The sequence below is a fragment of the Lactuca virosa genome, chromosome 2 (genome assembly GCF_052849685.1).
Source record: "Lactuca virosa cultivar CGN04683 chromosome 2, Lactuca_virosa_CGN04683_v6, whole genome shotgun sequence".
NCBI classification, from domain to species: Eukaryota; Viridiplantae; Streptophyta; class Magnoliopsida; order Asterales; family Asteraceae; genus Lactuca; species Lactuca virosa.
Genome location: NC_136427.1, coordinates 181,872,109 through 181,892,067, shown reverse-complemented (window position 1 = coordinate 181,892,067; position 19,959 = coordinate 181,872,109). Strand labels below are relative to the sequence as shown.

At 37.5% G+C, this 19,959-nt stretch overlaps 1 non-coding gene and 1 pseudogene across 1 annotated transcript; both read right to left on the bottom strand.

Annotated features, from left to right (window-relative positions):
* Window positions 1-1,189: 1,189 nt before the first annotated feature.
* Window positions 1,190-8,843, bottom strand: LOC145158009 (wall-associated receptor kinase-like 2; annotated as a pseudogene).
* A 9,972-nt stretch (window positions 8,844-18,815) lies between these two features.
* LOC145161768 (small nucleolar RNA R71) lies at window positions 18,816-18,922 on the bottom strand. Its single transcript, XR_013738643.1, has one exon. It is a non-coding gene; the product is annotated as a small nucleolar RNA R71 (small nucleolar RNA).
* Window positions 18,923-19,959: the final 1,037 nt, after the last annotated feature.

The following is a 19,959-nucleotide window of genomic DNA, read 5'->3' as shown; positions in this document are numbered from 1 at the left end:
AGATTCGGCTGTTTTTGACGGGATTCTGTCATAATATTTTAGACCAAAAAAAACACGATACCTTAAGCAGGACAATAGAGACGCATCAAGCTTTAGCTTTAACATGGTGTGCCCTCAATGCTTTGATGTTTAGAAACATCATGTTTTGCAAATATGGTGTTCCCATTAGTCTGGTGCCTTAAGAGTTAGGATCCCGTATTCTAGCTGACACTTTATAATTACTTCTAGTTTATATTTTGTTTATGGTTCATTTGTACTTTCTTCCAACTTTGTGCTGGTTTTTAGTTTTTATACATATTGTCGTTTCAAAAAATAAATAAATAATTCAACCCTTATTACTGTTATCTTTCTATCGATTGGTTGGTGGATATTTCCACTCTTCAATTTTGCATCAGTTCATCCACCCCATCATACATTTCAAACATGCGGTTTTTTTTCTGCCCTTAGCTTTCGTTTTAGTTAATGTACTGTATAAATTCCCATATCATGTTGTTGCTTATTTATATATAATATTGGCCATTAAAAAAATAATTATGGTGGGTGATTCCAAGATGATAAAAGCATGAGAATCACAAGAGAAACATTAATTCTAATCGTATTGGGTGATGAAAAATGATTTGAGGAAAAAAAATAAGTTGGGATTATCTGGATTGTTTCGAATGAAACTGATGTGAGTTTTTTCTAAACAAAGATTGGGATTCTCTCTCTTAAGTAAATAGGGGTAATTTAGTCATAAATTAATTTCTTCCGTTAAAATATCATGTGCAAATATCAGCTCTCATATATAATGAATGCAAGGACAATTTATGACCAATCAAAATTAATTCAATTTCCCTTAAATAATAATCTATTTTCCGTCCATTTAAAATATATTTCAATGGTACTATACTGGTAACTCATACTATGCATTCACAGTCCAACCTTAATAATCTCCTATTATTATGAGTGATTATCTTTCCATATTTCACGATATTGAATCCGTTACACAATTATCAGAATAAAATTTTTGTTATACCCGAGATTGTGTTCATAGGATACGATAAAATAAAGAAGGTGTACAGCACCATTGAAGAAGGCAAAAAAAATGTATTGAATTTGCTAACTTCGATTAATTTATTATTCCATACATTAAACCATATGAAAATATAAAAGGATTAAATATGACTAACGATAAATCTTTTGGTATCGATCATTGACTAGTACTGGGTTCATTAAAACTCTTGAATGGTGTTGATGATGATTCAGCAGTAGTTGGCATCGTTAATATCTGCTTGCCCTTGCCCATCACGTGATCTATATTAGGTTGAACCGTAGATGGAAAGTGTGATGTCCTTATGGATTCTCATTCTTGTTCAACTTCCATCATTGTGGCCCTATCTTTCCCCTTTATACACAAGCATCGCATAGCAAGGTTAGCTAGTGCCAATAGTTCATCCGTAGTACCCTCGTTAATGACCATTTTATCAAAAATCGAGATCACACATCCTTCTTCCATAGTTGAAATGAAGTGCGCAGCCAACTGTGTTTTTTGACCGGATGTAGTTTGGAACATTGGTTTTTCCCCGGTTAAGAGTTCAACCAAAACAACTCCGAAGCTGTATACATCACACTTTTCATTAAAGTGCTCAGTCTGCAAGTACTCTGGGTCAAGGTAGCCAACGGTACCAATGACCATAGTAGTCAAACGAGTCTTATCCGGTGATATATTCCTTGAGGTTCCAAAGTCAGAAATTTTGGCCATGTTATTATCATCTAAAAGTATATTGCTGGTTTTAACGTCTATGTGGTATATCGGGATGGAAGTTCCTGAATGCAAGTGCGCAAGTGCTCTTGCAACCTCAGTAGCGATTTGTATTCTCATTTTCAATGAAAGTGGAAATTCATTGGCTTCTTTGTGAATGCGGTCGTATAAGGTTCCATTTGAAACGAATTCCGAAACAAGTAAAGGAACCTTGGTCTCTAGGCAGCATCCCAATAGCTTGACCACATTCCGATGAATGACTTGGGATAAAATCACCACCTCATTGATAAATTGTTTATTGATTAATTTTTCTTGTTGGCTTTCAACAACTCTTTCTGATTTCTTAACAGCTACGGTTCTTCCATCAAGTAGCATCCCTTTGTAAACTGTACCTTGGCCTCCCACACCAAGAATTCTCTTCTCACTGAAGCGGTCAGTGGCTTTCTCTAATTCATGTAAAGAGAAAAGCATAGTTTTGCCAACTAAGGATGGGTCGGATTTTTCTTGTTGTTCTAGTAGTCGGCCCCCATTCCGTTTAATATATCTCATTCTGCGTCTCCTGGCTATTGCTTCGTTGATCACCTTGTACGAGGCATAGCTGATCGCCAGAAGAAAAACTACACCGATGCTTATGCTAATACCTGAATTAAGGACAACACGACATCAATTTTTTTATCTATTTGAACATAAAACATGAATTTTCAATTTTGTACCAAATGAAATATGTTTATGTTTAATTTATTTATTTATTTTAAAATCAAATCTAATCTATTTTTAAACAATCTAAATAACCATCAATCGCAAGAAAAAAGAATATCTGATATATGATATCGATATTCAATTTATAATGGTTTACTTTTGTTTAAATAAAGTTAATTATCTTACAAAATAACAATATTTTTATTTATATTTATTAATAACATGTTTGGAATTGTCCATTCCTTTCTTTCAAACCAAATAAACGATGATAATTAAATATAATGATTCATTTCGTTCAATTATGTACGTTTCTTCATTACATTCATGTATTATTTCATTCTATCATACAAACTAGATCTTTTGTAATTATACTTGAATAAGAGATCATACTTGGACAAATATCAATTTTAGTGATCCAAAAACCAAAATAGTGGTTGAGAAATGAGAAATCGACATCTAACTAATAGTTTGGAAAATAATTTTCAAAATATCCGTTTTATTAATTTTTTTTAAAGATTATGAAAAGTAGATAATAATCCTAATACAAACTTCATCAGCTCCTCTCGAATATAATCTGTATATGGATGATAAACCATTACCTAGAATAGCACCAATGGATAACGTGGGTTTAGAATGTCTTCGATTACCCTTCATGACGTGAGAACAAACGAACTCGTATTCGCTAATCCTGTCATAATCATCATATACATCATAGTATTCACACGCACCTCCGTCCTCTGCACACCTTGCACATTTTTCATCATCTGAAAGCACGTCATATAAGAAAATGTCCCTTGTTAAAAAATGTTCACCCTAGAAAAGTAAAACAAAAAATTAAATACCAAATACAAAATTACATACCGTAGCATCCATCAACTAAATAAGGATTTCCTTTATTGCTCATTGGAAAAACGCATTTCCACGACCTGATTGAACCACCATTACCCGTATCAGCTTTGAAAATATTAAACCCCGAAAAACAACACTCTATTTGACTGGACTCACGCTCTGACAAAGTCCACAGCAGTGATATGGGGATGTAAGTGTTGTCCCCGGCAACAGATTTGCCAGAAAACCTTCCCTCATCATATGACTTCTTGTCCACCAAGTAGGCAGACCAACAAGCTTCATCCCCACCCTGTCTTTCCAAGCCGGTGAGATCCATGCTGTAACTCTTAAGATAATAAGGAAGTCTTGTTTGGCAACAAGTAATGCCAAGGCACTTGTCTTTCACGCCAACACTCTCATTGCGACAAGTTGTTGAGCAACCGGTGACTGCAGTCCCTTGTTCCAAGATGACCGCATTACCACAACCCTCTACAACTAAAAGGTTGTGTAATCTGGAAAAAAGAAATGGGCTGCTTTCACCAAGTTCAATGCCCAATATTTTGTTGGGGTTGAAACACACTTTTATTCAGAACTAGAACAAAAGAGAAGAGCTTACACGCTCAATATTACAAGAAAAGAAACAACCCTCTAATACTCACTCTAAGTATTACACACTATACTCTCTGTTTTGTGGTGTCTTACAACTGAGGTTAGAGCCTCTATTTATACTTAAACAAGCCTACAATTACTACTGCTACCATTTATTGTGTTCATTATGTGAACATACGAAGTTGCCATTTGAGTTCTTATTGTCAACATAGATAGAGGCGCAGCTACTGATGTCAGGTTCACACCAAGTCTGGTTTACACTCACATTCTCCCCCTTAAACCGAACTTGGCTAGAGATTCGTCACGCCGATCATGTTTCGCATTTCACTATGTTTCACGTATGCTAAAGCCTTTGTAAAGATGTCCGCCCGTTGATCCTTCGAGTTGACATATTCCACTATAATTTGCCCACGTTCAACACATTCTCGTATGAAGTGATAACGAATGTCAATGTGTTTGCTTCGACCATGAAACACAGGATTTTTCATCAATGCGATTGCTGACTTGTTATCGACATATAAGGTGATAGGCATAATATGATGTCCCGTGAGCTCCTTCACGAGATTAGCAAGCCAAATGGCTTGACATGCTGCTGTTGTAGCTGCCATGAACTCGGCTTCACACGTGGACAAAGCAACAGTCTTTTGCTTTTGGGATTGCCAAGTTATCGCATTCCTTCCCAGATAGAAAATCATTCCACTTGTGCTCTTGCTATCAACATAACCTTCTGGTTGGGTGACATAAACCTCCTCTTTGAGATCTCCATTGAGAAAAGCCGATTTGACATCGAGATGGTGGACAACCCACCCATGTTGAGCTGCTAAGGCAAGAATGAGCCTTACGGTGTCAAGTCGTGCTACCGGTGCAAAAACTTCATCAAAGTCGACTCCTTCCTTTTGTACAAATCCTTTTGCTACAAGTCGAGCTTTATGCTTCACCACTTTTCCCAAGTTGTCTTTCTTCACTTTAAACACCCATTTCAAACCGATTGCTTTGTGTCCGGGTGGCAAATCGGTAAGTTGCCATGTCTTGTTCTTCTCGGTTGCATCCAACTCTGTTTGCATAGCCTCCTGCCATGCCTTAGAGGTTACCGCCTCTTTAAAATTCAAGGGTTGATCTGCTGCAATCATCAACAATTCTTCGGGTTCAAGGAACACATTTTCGGTTTCAGAATAAATATCGGTTAACGGACGCAATCCCCTTGGCCCAATCTCACTAGAAGGGCTTTCCATATGGGGCGAGGTTGAAGAAAACGGGGCTGAGACAGGAGTATGTGGAGCTGGTTCAGGCTCGTCAAATTCAGCATATGGTTGTCCAACTTGGATAACATCGATTCCTGGGCTGTTTGGTTGTTCCGGATTGATTTCGGGGTCATTTTGAGGTGTTTCGAGGTGTAATTGGGGTTGTGGTTCAATTATGGTAAAGGTCTTAGGAGTCGCCATCTCTTCTTCTTTGTTTTTGTACCAATTCCATTCTTCTTTTTCGTCAAAAACAACATCGCGACTAACTCGCAACTTTCGGTCTTGCGGATCAAACAAACGGTTGCCTTTAGTTCCATCTTCCACACCTAAATACACCATCTTCTTACTTCGATCATCAAGCTTCTTCAAGTGACCACCTATAAGTTTAGCAAAAGCAACACAACCAAAAACTTTTAGATGTTCAAGGTTGGGCTTTTTGCCAAACCATGTTTCATAAGGCGTCTTGTCGGGAAGTACTTTTGTTGGTAGGCGGTTGAGAAGATAAACTGCATGTCTAACTGCTTCTCCCTAAAACTCTCCCGTAACATTTCTACCTTTGAGCAGACTTCTTGCCATGTCCATAACGGTCCGATTTTGCCTTTCTACAACTCCATTCTGTTGAGGCGAATATGGTGTCGTAAGATGCCTTTGAATACCATTTTCTTCACAAAATAATGAGAATTCTTTTGAAGTGAACTCTCCCCCTCGGTCCGTTCGAAGTGTCTTTATTTGATAACCCGAATTCTTTTCAACCATCAACTTGAACCGTTTGAAAGCGCTCAAGGCTTGAGACTTCTCCGATAGCATGTAAACCCACATCCACCGGCTAAAATCGTCTACTAAAAGGAGAAAATATTTACTCCCTCCAACAGACGTAAGTGTGATCGGACCACATAAGTCCGCATGAACAAGTTGTAGAGGTTTTTGAGCTCGAAAAACTGCATGATCCGGGAAAGGAATTCGGGTTTGTTTGGAAAGAACGCACCCTTCACATACTTGGTTTGGGTGCTCAATCTTTGGGACTCCGATTGCCATATTCTTTTCGGACAACTTCTTTAAGGCGAGAAAGTTAACATGACCAAGTCTAGAATGCCATATCCAAGCTGGTTCGTCTTTTGTTGCTAAAAGACAAGTCGGTCTACCGATCCTTAAAGCAGTTTTATATAACCGGTTTGGGGATCGTTTAACTCTCAAAAGTAGAGTTTTGTTTCTGTCAAACAATGTCAGATCCGACCCATCCATTATGACCCGACTCCCTTCCTCCGTCATTTGTCCAAGACTAATAATATTGTTTTTTAGACTTGGAATGAAATATACCTCATTAAGGAGTCTTTGGTAGCCATTTTTGCTATCGAATAAAATCGACCCTTTTCCCAAAATAGCGACGGTCGAACCATCCCCAAATTTCACATGGCCCGTAACGTGCTCATCTAGTTCCCGAAACTTTGAGCGGTCTCCAGTCATGTGATTGCTAGCACCATTGTCGAGATACCATACCTCAGACTCGACTCGACTTTCTCCCGATGCAAGAAGATTAACACAAATCTTCTCTCTTAGAGACACTTTTTTGTGTGCATATTCTTGTGAGGTTGCCATCATTAAAATAGGCTCTTCTTCGTTGGCTTGAGTGAGGTTTGCCTCCTCACCTCGATTCTTGTTTGGACACTCCGAAGCATAATGACCAAATTGTTCACAAGTAAAGCATTTGATTTTACTTTTATCCTTTTGAGAAGGATTATGGTCATTCCGATTTGTATTGTACTCGCGACCACCTCCTTGGCCACGTCCACGACCTCGGCCTCGTCCCCGGCCTCGGTTACCATGTCCTCCTCGTCCTCTTGAAGTGTTTGACGAGTTTCTCTTGCCAATTTGCTTCGAACGAGATGCCCACTCGGCATGTGTAAGCAATAGAGAAGGTCCTTCTTCTTTTTCTCCATAGCTTCGAAGTCTCTCTTCATGGGTCTTAAGACGACCCACAACTTCTTCCACCGTCATATTCTTCAAATCTCCGAATTGCTCGATCGATGTTACGATTTGTATAAATCGTATCGGTACGGCTCGCAAAAACTTCTTCACAACCGTAATTCTTCAATCTTTTCACCAAGAGATCGAATACCGGTTACGATAGTATTCAATCTCATGGAAAAATCATCTACCGATTCACTGTCTTTCATCCGGATCACCTCGAAGTCACTTCTCAAGGTTTGAGCTTTAGCCTCCTTGACCCGATCGGCTCCCATGTGCATCATCTTGAGCATTTCCCATGCTTCTTTAGCTGTGTCCTTCTCAGCTAACATCAGAAGTACGTCCTCTGGAATTGCTTGATTAATAGCCGCAAGAGCCATCCGATCTTTACGTTCGTCCGTTTCTGCATTTTTAATTACATCCCATACTCCTTGTGCTTGTAAATTCACTCGCATTTTTATGGCCCACACCGCGTAGTTCATCTTCGTGAGCTTTGGATAGTGTAACGTAACGCTACCGCCTTTCCCGGTCCTTTGAAAACTTTCAACTCCGGCTTGAGAAGATGACGAGGTTGGTGTAGTCATTCTTGGCATATACTTGGGCATACACGAGTAAGAATATATTTTTTTTCTTTTTTTTTTTTTTTTTTTTTTTTTGAAGTACGGGGACCAATATGAACTTATCAGAAGTTCAGGGGGCAAACAGAACTTTTACAGAAGTAAAACAGGGGCTAAATTCAAATTTTTCTGAAAACGGGACCAAAATTGCAATTTTTCTGAAAAACAGGGGCTAAAATTGCACTTTCCGGAAGAACAGGGGCTAAACTGCAATTTCCAGAACTTTGGTCAGCTGCTGACGTCACTGCTGATGTCACTGCTACAGTGCTGCTACAGTACCGTCTTCTCTGGCGAACCCTGGTTTTTCCGGCGACTTTTCCGGCAGATTTGACCAACTTTGACTGGTGATTTGGAGGTCTTCCGGTGGTCAAAAAATTCAAAAAAAAATATATTTTCGGAATCCTCAGAACGAGACCTTTCCAACGGTGTACTCCGAAATTGTTTTTGAGACAAAAAAATTTCGACCAAAAAACAGAGAATGCTTCCCCCGGAGCTTAACCAAGCTCTGATACCACTTGTTGGGGTTGAAACACACTTTTATTCAGAACTAGAACAAAAGAGAAGAGCTTACACGCTCAATATTACAAGAAAAAGAAACAACCCTCTAATACTCACTCTAAGTATTACACACTACACTCTCTGTTTTGTGGTGTCTTACAACTGAGGTTATAGCCTCTATTTATACTTAAACAAGCCTACAATTACTACTGCTACCATTTATTGTGTTCATTATGTGAACATACGAAGTTGCCATTTGAGTTCTTATTGTCAACATAGATAGAGGCGTAGCTACTGATGTCAGGTTCACACCAAGTCTGGTTTACACTCACATATTTGATTGCTAGTACGGATACGATTATGGCAGTCGGAAATCATTGAGACATTAACTGTTACCGTTTGGTATTGTAAGTTTACTTCTAATACCTGCACGTTGTTGAGTGCAGGTAGATATGGTGTTGACCGGTTGCAATCAACATTGTACCATTCAGACACAGAACAATTTACCCCAATCCCAAAAGGGTAGGGGATTATCACATCCCCGCACATAACTTGGCAACCCGGCTTGGTATATTTTAGATCACTTGCTGATGTTGTTTTTAATAAAAGGAAGATGAGTAAGTGGTAAGCTTGGAATAACTTCATTTTCGTGAGATTAAATGGATGCTTTTTTTTTTGAACGAGTGAGAAACGACGATTAATACAAAAAATGTGAGCATATATCTATGAATAAATGGTGGCATGCATGGAGCTATCTATATATAATGCATGGTAAATTACATAAATGAATGGTCCATGTGCGTGGTTGTTTGGCATGATTAGTCCTAATTATAATTCAATTTCTTTTGCATAGTTGGTCCAATTAATTGACTCCATCAAAACACACGTCTACGACGTATAAAAAACGATTTTATTATTATTATTATTATTATTATTATTATTATTTTGTATATAAGAATGTTAATGAGACGAGTATTAGTGATTTTAATTTCATTATATATATATATATATATATATATATATATATATATTAAAGCGCATGGAAGGTTTCAACAAGAAACTTTTCATGTTTATAATTTTAACACTATATTTTTATTTTTTCTTAATTTTGCCATTAAAGTTTCAACAAACTTTTCATTTTTATAATTTTGCCACTTTATTTTTATTTCTTCATATTTTTGCCACGAAACCTTCCATGTTTATAATTTTAACACTATATTTTTACTTTTTCTTAATTTTGCCACTAAAGTTTCAACAAACTTTTCATTTTTACAATTTTGCCACTTTATTTTTACTTCTTCATATTTTTACCACTAAACTTTCACTTTTACTTCTTTAAAACCCTTTTTCTTTATTCTTTTATAATTTTACCACTTTATTTTTATTTTGTTATAATTTTGCCACTAAAGTTTCAACAAACTTTTCCTCTTTATAGTTTTGGTACTTTATTTTTACTAATTTTGCCATTAAAGTTTCAATAAACTTTTCATCTTTATAATTTTGGCAATTTATTTTTACTTCTTTATATTTTTGTCACTAAACTTTCACCCGTGCAAAGCACGGACCTTTTCCTAGTTATTATAAAACCAAGTCTAAAAATCGGTTCCATCCCGTATGCCGGGTACCTGGTATATTAATTTCACGTATATTGGTGTTGGGGAACCGGAACTGGAAACGCCTTGGAACCGCCGATTCTCGAATCCGAACCACCTTAAGTGGTTTCGGTTCCAATTCTTATTTTTACAGAACCGCTACTCTATTGCTCGAGCGTACCGGCAGCTGCGGCGTATGTATAATCATAAATGATTATATGGCAGAGAGGTATAATCATATATGCTTATATATGTTTATACGTATATGCCTAATCATAAACAATTATACATATATGTCTGTACATAGATTGAGTAATCATATATGATTATGACAATCTATGGCAGAAGAGGTGGTGGTAACAGTGGTGACAGTACTTTATTTGTTATCTTGAATAGTGTCATTTAAAATTCTTGATTTTAAGTAATTTTTTGAACCTTTAAGGGTTTTAAGAAACATGCACATATTTTTTGTCATGTTATTGAAGCTAATGATATTTTCTAATCCCGATTTTTAATACGTAGCGAATTATATATTGACGTTATCGATAACTTCTTGTAAGTGTATAATAGATATACTTTTATAAGTTTTTAAAAATTCAACAAATTTAGTGAACCGGCTATCCGGTATTGGAACCGCTACTTGTCGGTTCCTGGTGCCAATATTTTAGGAATTGTCGGTTCCGGTTCCTGATAATTAAGGAGGGTACCCACCTTTACTCATCCCTAGTTGTAACGATGTTCATGAGAAAATTGAGTTGAACAGAAAAATGCAATCATCAAAGCCCAAAATGACAAAATCGATCTAAGTGAAACTAATTTGTTAATTTTTTTATAACTATTGGTATGGGTGACATATTCTACATTTATTTTTACTATGTTCAATATCTTGACTAACAGTTAACATCTTGAGTGATATCCAAGATACTATTATCTTATATCTTGATGTTATCTCGCATATTTCTTATGTTTTTGTTATATATGATTAAATATCCACTACAAGAAAAGTCTATTTTAGTGACAACCTAAAATTTGGTCACTAATAACATCATTTAGTCACCATATATTAGTCGTCACTAAATTTTGGTAATACTACAAATGTAATGACCACAATCAGGATGGTCGTCACTCACCCATCACTAAAATGTAGAATAAAGTTTAAATGTATGTCATTGCAAGTATTAGTGACCAAAAATAGTGGTCACTATATTGGAGTCTTAGTGACAAAAAATAGTGGTCACTGGATTGGAGGGTTAATGATTAAAAATAGTGGCATTGGAGAATTAATGACCAAAAATAGTGGTCACTGAATTGAAGACCCGGTGACCAAAATTAATGGTCACTGAATTAAAGAATTAGTGACCAAACATAGTGGTCACTGGCTATTTATATATTTATAAGTTGAAAAAAAAAATAGTAACTACAATTATAGTTATTGAATATACGATTGAAAATTGCAAAAAAGTTAGGACCATATAATAATGATCACCAAACAAATTTCATTATAAATTTAAAAGCAAAAATGAGAACTGTAAACTCATATTATGTAAATGGCCACGATGATAGTTTGTTCGATTAAAGAGCATTATGATAATTTCACATTAATGATACAGTGTTAGATAGTATGGTGTCATTACATAGCTTCTCATAGTAGTGACTTTTACCCATTTGATGTTAGGGTAATTTCTTAATTTGGTATAAAGGGGTTTGGAGTAATAAAAATCCTAGTAAGGTTCTTAGCGGAAATGATTAAAAGATGAAGGGGTAATAGCTTAAGTACGATTAGTTGAGGATGAAATTCTAAAAAATAAATGCAAAATGTGGTTATCATCTCCATTACGTATTTACGCTATACAGACCTCACCTCGCTTTCCTTTGTCTGCATCGACCACCGCCACCATCCTTACCTCGCTTTCCATCTTCCGTCGGCGATTCTTCCTGGCGCTGCTACCACATCGAACATCACCACTTTCTCCTTCGTTCACTTCAATATCGTGCTCTAAAGTTTGAAGCCCTATTTTTCCCAATTGAAGCTTCGATTATCATTTCCCCAAAGTTTGATTGATTAAGGTGTGATTAGGGTTCGAAAAACCTCAATTGGAGCTTAATTCCTCGCATTTGATGTTGCGTTCATCATTACTTAACGTCGAAGGTAATGTTATCCTTTCCTCAATCTCTCTTCTCTTCTTCCTCGTTGATTGCTCAGGGACGGCATCCTCCTCCACCTACTCTTATAGTTATGTACTCCATTCTGACTCCTGTTCACAATCACACACTTACACCGGACTCGACGAGCCCCCTTACTAGACTCGACGTGTTCAACATTCAGGATACAAAAACTGAGCTCAAGGCACTACCAGATCACTTGGAGTACGCATTTCTTGAAGATGGCCAGCAAAAACCTGTAATTATAGCTGCTGATTTGGCCAAACATGAGAAGGAGAGCCTTGTGGGTGTACTAAAGAAGAGGCAAGGTGCTATAGCATGGAAGATAACCGACATAAAGGGAATTAGTCCGGCCTATTGTTTCCATAAAATCAACTTAGAAGATAGATCAAAAGTTGTAGTACAACGCCAAAGAAGACTCAACCCGAACATGCAAGAAGTTGTGAAAAAGGAGGTGGTGAAATTACTAGATGCCGGAATCATTTATTCGATCTCCGATAGCCCATGGGTGAGTCCGGTCCAAGTGGTTCCGAAGAAAGGAGGTATGGCGGTAGTGGCTAATGAAAACAACGAATTAATTCCAACAAGGACGGTAACCGGGTGGCGAGTTTGCATCGACTGTAGGAAGCTAAATGAGGCCACATGCAAGGATCACTTTCCATTGCCTTTTATCGATCAAATGCTTGAGAGGCTTTCCGGTCATCTTTATTATTGTTTTCTCGATGGGGTTTCGGGGTACTTTCAAATTCCAATCGACCCACAAGACCAAGAGAAGACAACTTTTACATGCCCAAGTGGAACATTCGCATATAGACGCATGCCTTTTGGGTTATGCAATGCACCAGCTACTTTCCAAAGGTGCATGATCGCTATCTTTCCTGATATGATCGAAAAGTTTATGGAGGTTTTTATGGATGACTTCTCGGTTTTTGGGTCCTCTTTTGAAGATTGCTTGTCCAACTTGGATCTAATGTTAGCAAGATGTGAGAAGACCAACCTTGTCCTTAATTAGGAGAAGTGTCATTTTATGGTGAAGGAAGGAATTGTGCTAGGACACAAGGTCTCAAGGATGGGGATAGAGGTGGATAGAGCAAAGGTGGACACTATAGCCAAATTGCCACCTCCAACAAATGTCAAGGGGGTAAGAAGCTTTTTAGTCCATGCAGGGTTTTATAGGCGCTTTATTAAAGACTTTTCGAAGATCACAAGACCTGTGACTCAACTTCTTTTGAAGGACGCCCCATTCAACTTTTCTAAAGATTGTCTTGAAGCATTTAATTTGCTGAAGGAAAAGTTGACTACTTCACCTATTATGGTAGCTCCAAATTGGAGTCTTCCTTTTGAGCTAATGTGTGATGCTAGTGACTTTGCGATGGGAGCTGTTTTGGGACAAAGAACTGACAAGCATTTTCAGCCAATCTATTATGCAAGTAAGACCCTGAACCCAACACAAGAGAACTACCCTACTACAGAAAAGGAGCTACTAGCAGTGGTTTTTGCATTTGATAAATTTCGCTCATATTTGGTTTTGTCAAAAACCATAGTTTTTACCGACCATTCTGCCCTTAAGTATCTTTTTGCTAAACAAGATGCTAAGCCAAGGTTGATTCGTTGGGTATTGCTACTACAAGAATTTGACATTGAAATACGAGATAAGAAGGGGATGGAAAACATGGCTGCCGATCATTTATCGAGATTGGAAAACCCGCACTTGGAAGAGTTAGAAGAAAACAAGATTGGAGATGAATTTCCCGAAGAGTATTTATTGGTTATAGCAGGAGAGATTCCATGGTTTGCAGATATAACTAACTATTTAGCTAGTGAATGCATCCCAAAAGACTTGACCCGCCAACAAAAGAAGAAGTTCCTTTCAGAAATCAAGTATTACTTTTGGGATGAGCCATACCTCTTTCGTAGCTGTGCTGATAGTATGATAAGAAGATGTGTATACGGGAAAGAAAGTCGGGAAATCTTGGAGCATTGTCATAGCGGGCCCACCGGAGGACATCATGGAGCGCAATATACGTCCAAGAAAGTTTTTTATTCGGGTTTCTATTGGCCTACTATCTTTAAAGATGCTACAAAATTTGTCAAAGAATGCGATTCATGCCAAAGGTCGGGAAACATTTCATCACGCAACGAGATGCCCCAAAATAGCATTCAAGTTTGTGAAATATTTGATGTTTGGGGAATTGACTTGATGGGACCTTTCCCAATGTCAAAGGGAAATAAATACATTTTGGTAGCAGTCGATTATGTATCCAAAGGCACAAGCATTACCCACGAATGATGCTCGAGTAGTGGTACGTTTTCTCAAGAAATTATTTTCAAGATTTGGAGTTCCAAGGGCTCTAATTAGTGATCGAGGAACCCACTTCGCCAATGATCAATTAGCTAAGGTGTTGCAAAAATATGGTGTCCACCATAGATTTTCGATATCCTATCATCCTTAAACGGGTGGGCAAACTGAAGTTACAAATAGGGCGTTGAAGAGAATATTAGAAAGATCGGTTGGAAGTAATAGAAAAGAGTGGTCGGATAAGCTTGATGATGCACTATGGGCGTTTAGAACAACTTTCAAAACACCTATTGGTACTACACCATATCGGTTGGTTTATGGGAAGAGTTGCCACTTGCCAGTTGAGATTGAGCATAAGGCATTTTGGGCTTTAAAAATGTGCAATTTTGATTTGGCTGAACTTAGAAACAACCGATTGATGCAAATGATGCCCTTAAAGAACTACGGAATGAGGCATACACTAGTTCCTTGATTTACAAAGAAAAGACCAAGAATTGGCATGACAAAAGACTCAAGGGTAATAAGGACTTTTATGAAGGACAAAAGGTGTTACTTTATAATTCAAGGCTCAAACTATTTCCGGGCAAGCTTAAGACACGATGGGATGGTCCATTGATAGTAAAGAAATTTTTTCCACATGGAGCTATTGAGCTAATATCAAGAGATGGAAGTCCTTTCAAGGTCAATGGTCATAGGGTGAAAAGATATGAAGAAGGAATTCTGAGAAAAAAAGAACTTGAAGAAGGGCTGCTGCTGGAAGGGATTACATCAACGTAAGCGGGAAGGAGTCCAACTAATGACTCCTTAAAAAGAAGCGCTTCCGGGAGGCAACCCGCGTTTAGAGTTTGCTTTCTTTTTCTTCTCTTTTTTGTTTTTTTATTATTTTCATTTTGCTTAGGATTTGTTTTTAGCAATCTTCTTCTGTGTTTAAAATGAATGCTATTTTGAGGCATCTCGTTGCGTGATGAAATGTTTCCCGACCTTTGGCATGAATCGCATTCTTTGACAAATTTTGTAGCATCTTTAAAGATAGTAGGCAAATAAAAACCCGAATCAAAAACTTTCTTGGCCGTATATTGCGCTCCATGATGTCCTCCGGTGGGCCCGCTATGACAATGCTCCAAGATTTCCCAACTTTCTTTCCCGTATACATATCTTCTTATCATACCATCAGCACAGCTACGAAAGAGGTATGGCTCATCCCAAAAGTAATACTTGATTTCTGAAAGGAACTTCTTCTTTTGTTGGCGGGTCAAGTCTTTTGGGATGTATTCACTAGCTAAATAGTTAGCTATATCTGCAAACCATGGAATCTCTCCTGCTATAACCAATAAATACACTTCGGGAAATTCATCTCCAATCTTGTTTTCTTCTAACTCTTCCAAGTGCGGGTTTTACAATCTCGATAGATGATCGGCAGCCACGTTTTCCATCCCCTTCTTATCTCGTATTTCAATGTCAAATTCTTGTAGTAGCAATACCCAACGGATCAACCTTGGCTTAGCATCTTGTTTAGCAAAAAGATACTTAAGGGAGAATGGTCGGTAAAAACTATGGTTTTTGACAAAACCAAATATGAGCGAAATTTATCAAATGCAAAACCACTGCTAGTAGCTCCTTTTCTGTAGTAGTGTAGTTCTCTTGTGTTGGGTTCAGGGTCTTACTCGCATAATAGATTGGCTGAAAATGCTTGTCAATTCTTTGTCCCAAAACAGCTCCCACCGCAAACTCACTAGCATCACACATTAGCTCAAAAGGAAGACTCCAATTTGGAGCTACCATAATAGGTGAAGTAGTCAACTTTTCCTTCAACAAATTAAATGCTTCAAGACATTCTTTAGAAAAGTTGAATGGGGCGTCCTTCAAAAGAAGTTGAGTCAAGGGTCTTGTGATCTTCGAAAAGTCTTTAATAAAGCGCCTATAAAACCCCACATGGCCTAAAAAGCTTCTTACCCCCTTGACATTTGTTGGAGGTGGCAATTTGGCTATGGTGTCCACCTATGCTCTATCCACCTCTATCCCCATCCTTGAGACCTTGTGTCCTAGCATAATTCTTCCTTCACCATAAAATGACACTTCTCCCAATTAAGGACAAGGTTGGTCTTCTCACATCTTGCTAACATTAGATCCAAGTTGGACAAGCAATCTTCAAAAGAGGACCCAAAAACCGAGAAGTCATCCATAAAAACCTCCATAAACTTTTCGATCATATCATGAAAGATGATATTCGCATATTTAGCTATATTTTTATGTTGGATTTTTATCATTTATTGGCTAATTAATTGCATATTATGGACAAAAGATACTTAATATTGTTCAAATTATATTTTCAATCCAAAAAAGAACCTCGGAAGCAAAAGGAAGCAGGAGATATGAACGAAAGCTCGGGAACGAAAGAAAGAAGAAAAAGGCTTAATTCTGAAGCTACTCGGTGAGTAGGGTCGTCTACTCGACGAGTAGTCACGAAGGTTCGTGAAGCAACACGTGGAGTCCTTGACGTATACGGATTCCATAAGGGGGACTCGACGAGTAGCCCCTGTTTTGAGAAAACTATAAATAGATTTCACAAACCCGAATTGAGGACTCTCTGGATTTTTTGGTGGAAACACTTGGCGATCAAGGAAGCCCTTGGAGCTTTGGAAAACGTTGAAGAACCCTAATCCTTCATTCTTAAGAGATTAAGGCACTTTAGGTTTAATTTTCCACTTTTCCTTTGAATAGAATTATGTTAGGTTTAATTGAATTCGTTTTTAAGCTTTCATACACTGAAATCATGAACTAATTTCGTTAGTTTCTGTTTGGGGAAGACAATTTTGCTCTTATGGTTTAATTTACTCTTTTGATTAATTGTTAGTTGGTGATATTGTTAAATTAAGCTTGTTAAAGACCCTTATGCATTAGCCATAACTATTTTATGTTAATTGATAAGTGATTAAGCTGCATGAACATCTCTTATTTGCTTATCTCATATAATTTATGTGAACACAATACTATATGCCTAGGAATAATGAACATGAAACTAGGATTAATTAGAGAATGAGTAAATTAATGTGTGAGCTTGTGTGATACACCATCAACAAGAGGTTAATTGAATCACCAAATTTAATTAGCTAACTACAAGTCTTATTTAACCCGAATAATTAACCTAGGAAAACTATTAGTTTAATCAACTGGCCATTGCTTGAATTGGTATGTTTTCTAAGGATTAGTAATAGCGAACGCGAATCTAATCACCAGAGTCAGTAACCAATAACAATTAATCTATTATATTATCATAAAAATTAACCATAGGAGTAAATGAGTTGAACCTAAACATAAACCCTTTTTGATCATTGAATTTAGTTTGTTTTTACGTGTTTTCAGCTTTTAGTTGAGTAGTTAAGTTTTAGTTAAGTTTCTAGTTTTGCAAAACTAGAGAAACCCCTATTCTCTATTACTTGTTTTTAGTTAATTCTAGTTTTTAGTTTTAATTTTCCGTTCCCTGAGTTCGATACCCTACTTATTTAGCTACACCATAATTGATAGGTCCACTGCCTTTGTGTTTCAATTTTATAATTAAAAGTAGAATTAAAACTAGTTGAGTTAACACACATCAAGTTTTTGGCGCCGTTGCCGGGGAACGGTTCAAAAATTAGCACTAATTTCTAGTTTTATCGATCCATTGTGTGAGATTTATCTTGCACAAAGTTATTTTTAGGTAATTTAGTTATTAGGATTAGTTTTAATAGTTTTCTGTTTCAGAAATTTAATTAGAATTTTTTCTGTTTCTGCCTTGAACTCGCCGAGTGCAGTCGAAGCTGCTCGGCGAGCTTATCGCTGTTTAACACTTTTTATTTTTATTTTCTTTTTGTTCTTTTTACGCGTTTTTCTTACTTTGGTTGCAGTTGTTACATGACCCGAGGATCCAATACGCCTTTGGTTCCTCCACTTGAAGACCCGAAGTCCGCTCTAAAGAAGAACAAAGTAAAAGCCGTTGGAGAATCCGCTTCTTCAAAGAACTCACCTTTGAAGAATCTCAAATCCGTTTTTAGCAAGAAAAAGAGCAACAAATCAGGAGCATCCAACACCTCTTCCTTGGCAAACGAAGACCCAATCAAGGAAGACATCGTGAACGAGTATGAAAGGGAAAAAAGCGAATTTGAAGAAGGTAGCGATCTAGAAGGTGACTTTGACAACACCATGGCGAACATCGATGAAGTTCCCATGGGCGAATGGAAGAAGAGGATACGAGATGACACCGGCCCGGGACTTGTGCAACCCGCAATTCCCGCGACTGCCACTTTTGAGCTTAAGGGTCACATACTTGCTCAACTCAAGGAGATCCCCTTCTACGGAAAAGACCACGAAGATGCCTATAAACACTTGGATGAGGTCAATGATGAAGCTGATTATTTTAATGTTCCAAATGTACCTCGCGAAACCCAACTGATTCGTATGTTTCCAGTTACATTCAAAGGTGCTGCAAAGGATTGGCTCAAGTCACTCCCTCCCGGATCCATCACTACATGGGCTAAGATGAAAGAAGAATTTATTGACCAGTTTTGCCCACCTTCGAAAATAGCCAAGTTGAAGAAAGCTATTGCCAACTTTGAACAACAAGCTGGAGAGTCCCTTTATAAGGCATGGGAGAGACACAAAAGTCTACTAAGGAATTGCCCAGATCATGATCTTAATAGCCAAAAAGAAGTCTCCATTTTCTATGATGGAGTCAATGTAACAACTAGGCAGCTCCTTGACTCGCAAGGACCCCTCACAAAGAAGGCACCCCCGGTGATCAAGGAATTAATTGAGGAGTTCTCTAACACTCTAGAGAATATCATAACCCACGAAATGAAGTAAGTAGGGGGGTAGTGAACACTGTTAACGATAACATGGCGGCAATGATGGCTAAACTAGATAGTTTAGATAGGAGGATGACTAAGATGGATCAAAAAATCAATGCTATTCGAGTTGGATGTGAGAATTGTAGAGGACCTCACCTCACTAAAGATTGTGATTTGGATGAGAATGGAAACAAGAAGGCTCAAGTATTCTATTCAAGTGGCGACAAATTTGATGATAATTGGCGAAAACCGAAGAAGGAATGGCTCCCGTATGACGAGTACAAAAAGGCAAAGGAGGAGAAATTCAAGCAAAAAGAACGGGGTTTCTATCAAAAGGAGGAACCGATTATGGAAAAGAGAGCTGATTTGGAAGAGATGCTTACAAGATTCGTAACAACATCCGAGAAACGACACAATGATACCGATGCTACACTTAAAGATCAACAAAATATGTTGAGAGAACACCAACTTATGATGAAAGTGTTGGATATAGTGTCTAAGTCCATAACTATATTTGGTATGTACTTGACCCGAACCGGCATGGTCCATTTGGGTTGCATGGCATCATGCACTTGGATAGACTAAATGAGAGAAATAAGACACTTATGGTTTATTAATATATTATAAGTTCTAATATATTAATAATAAGAATAATAATATTTAGTTAGTATTGATCAATAATTAATTTAGAATTAATTATGTGATAAAAAAAAAGACTAATTAAATATATGGGTTGATTGTGTCAATCATCCATAACTTATATAGTGGGCCAAGGCTCCATGGATTATCAAGTTGGGTTAAACCCATAAGATGCTCCATGGATGCTCCATGGGGGTTACATAACCCATGGGTCATGGAAATGAAAGGTCATGACAATTAGGGTT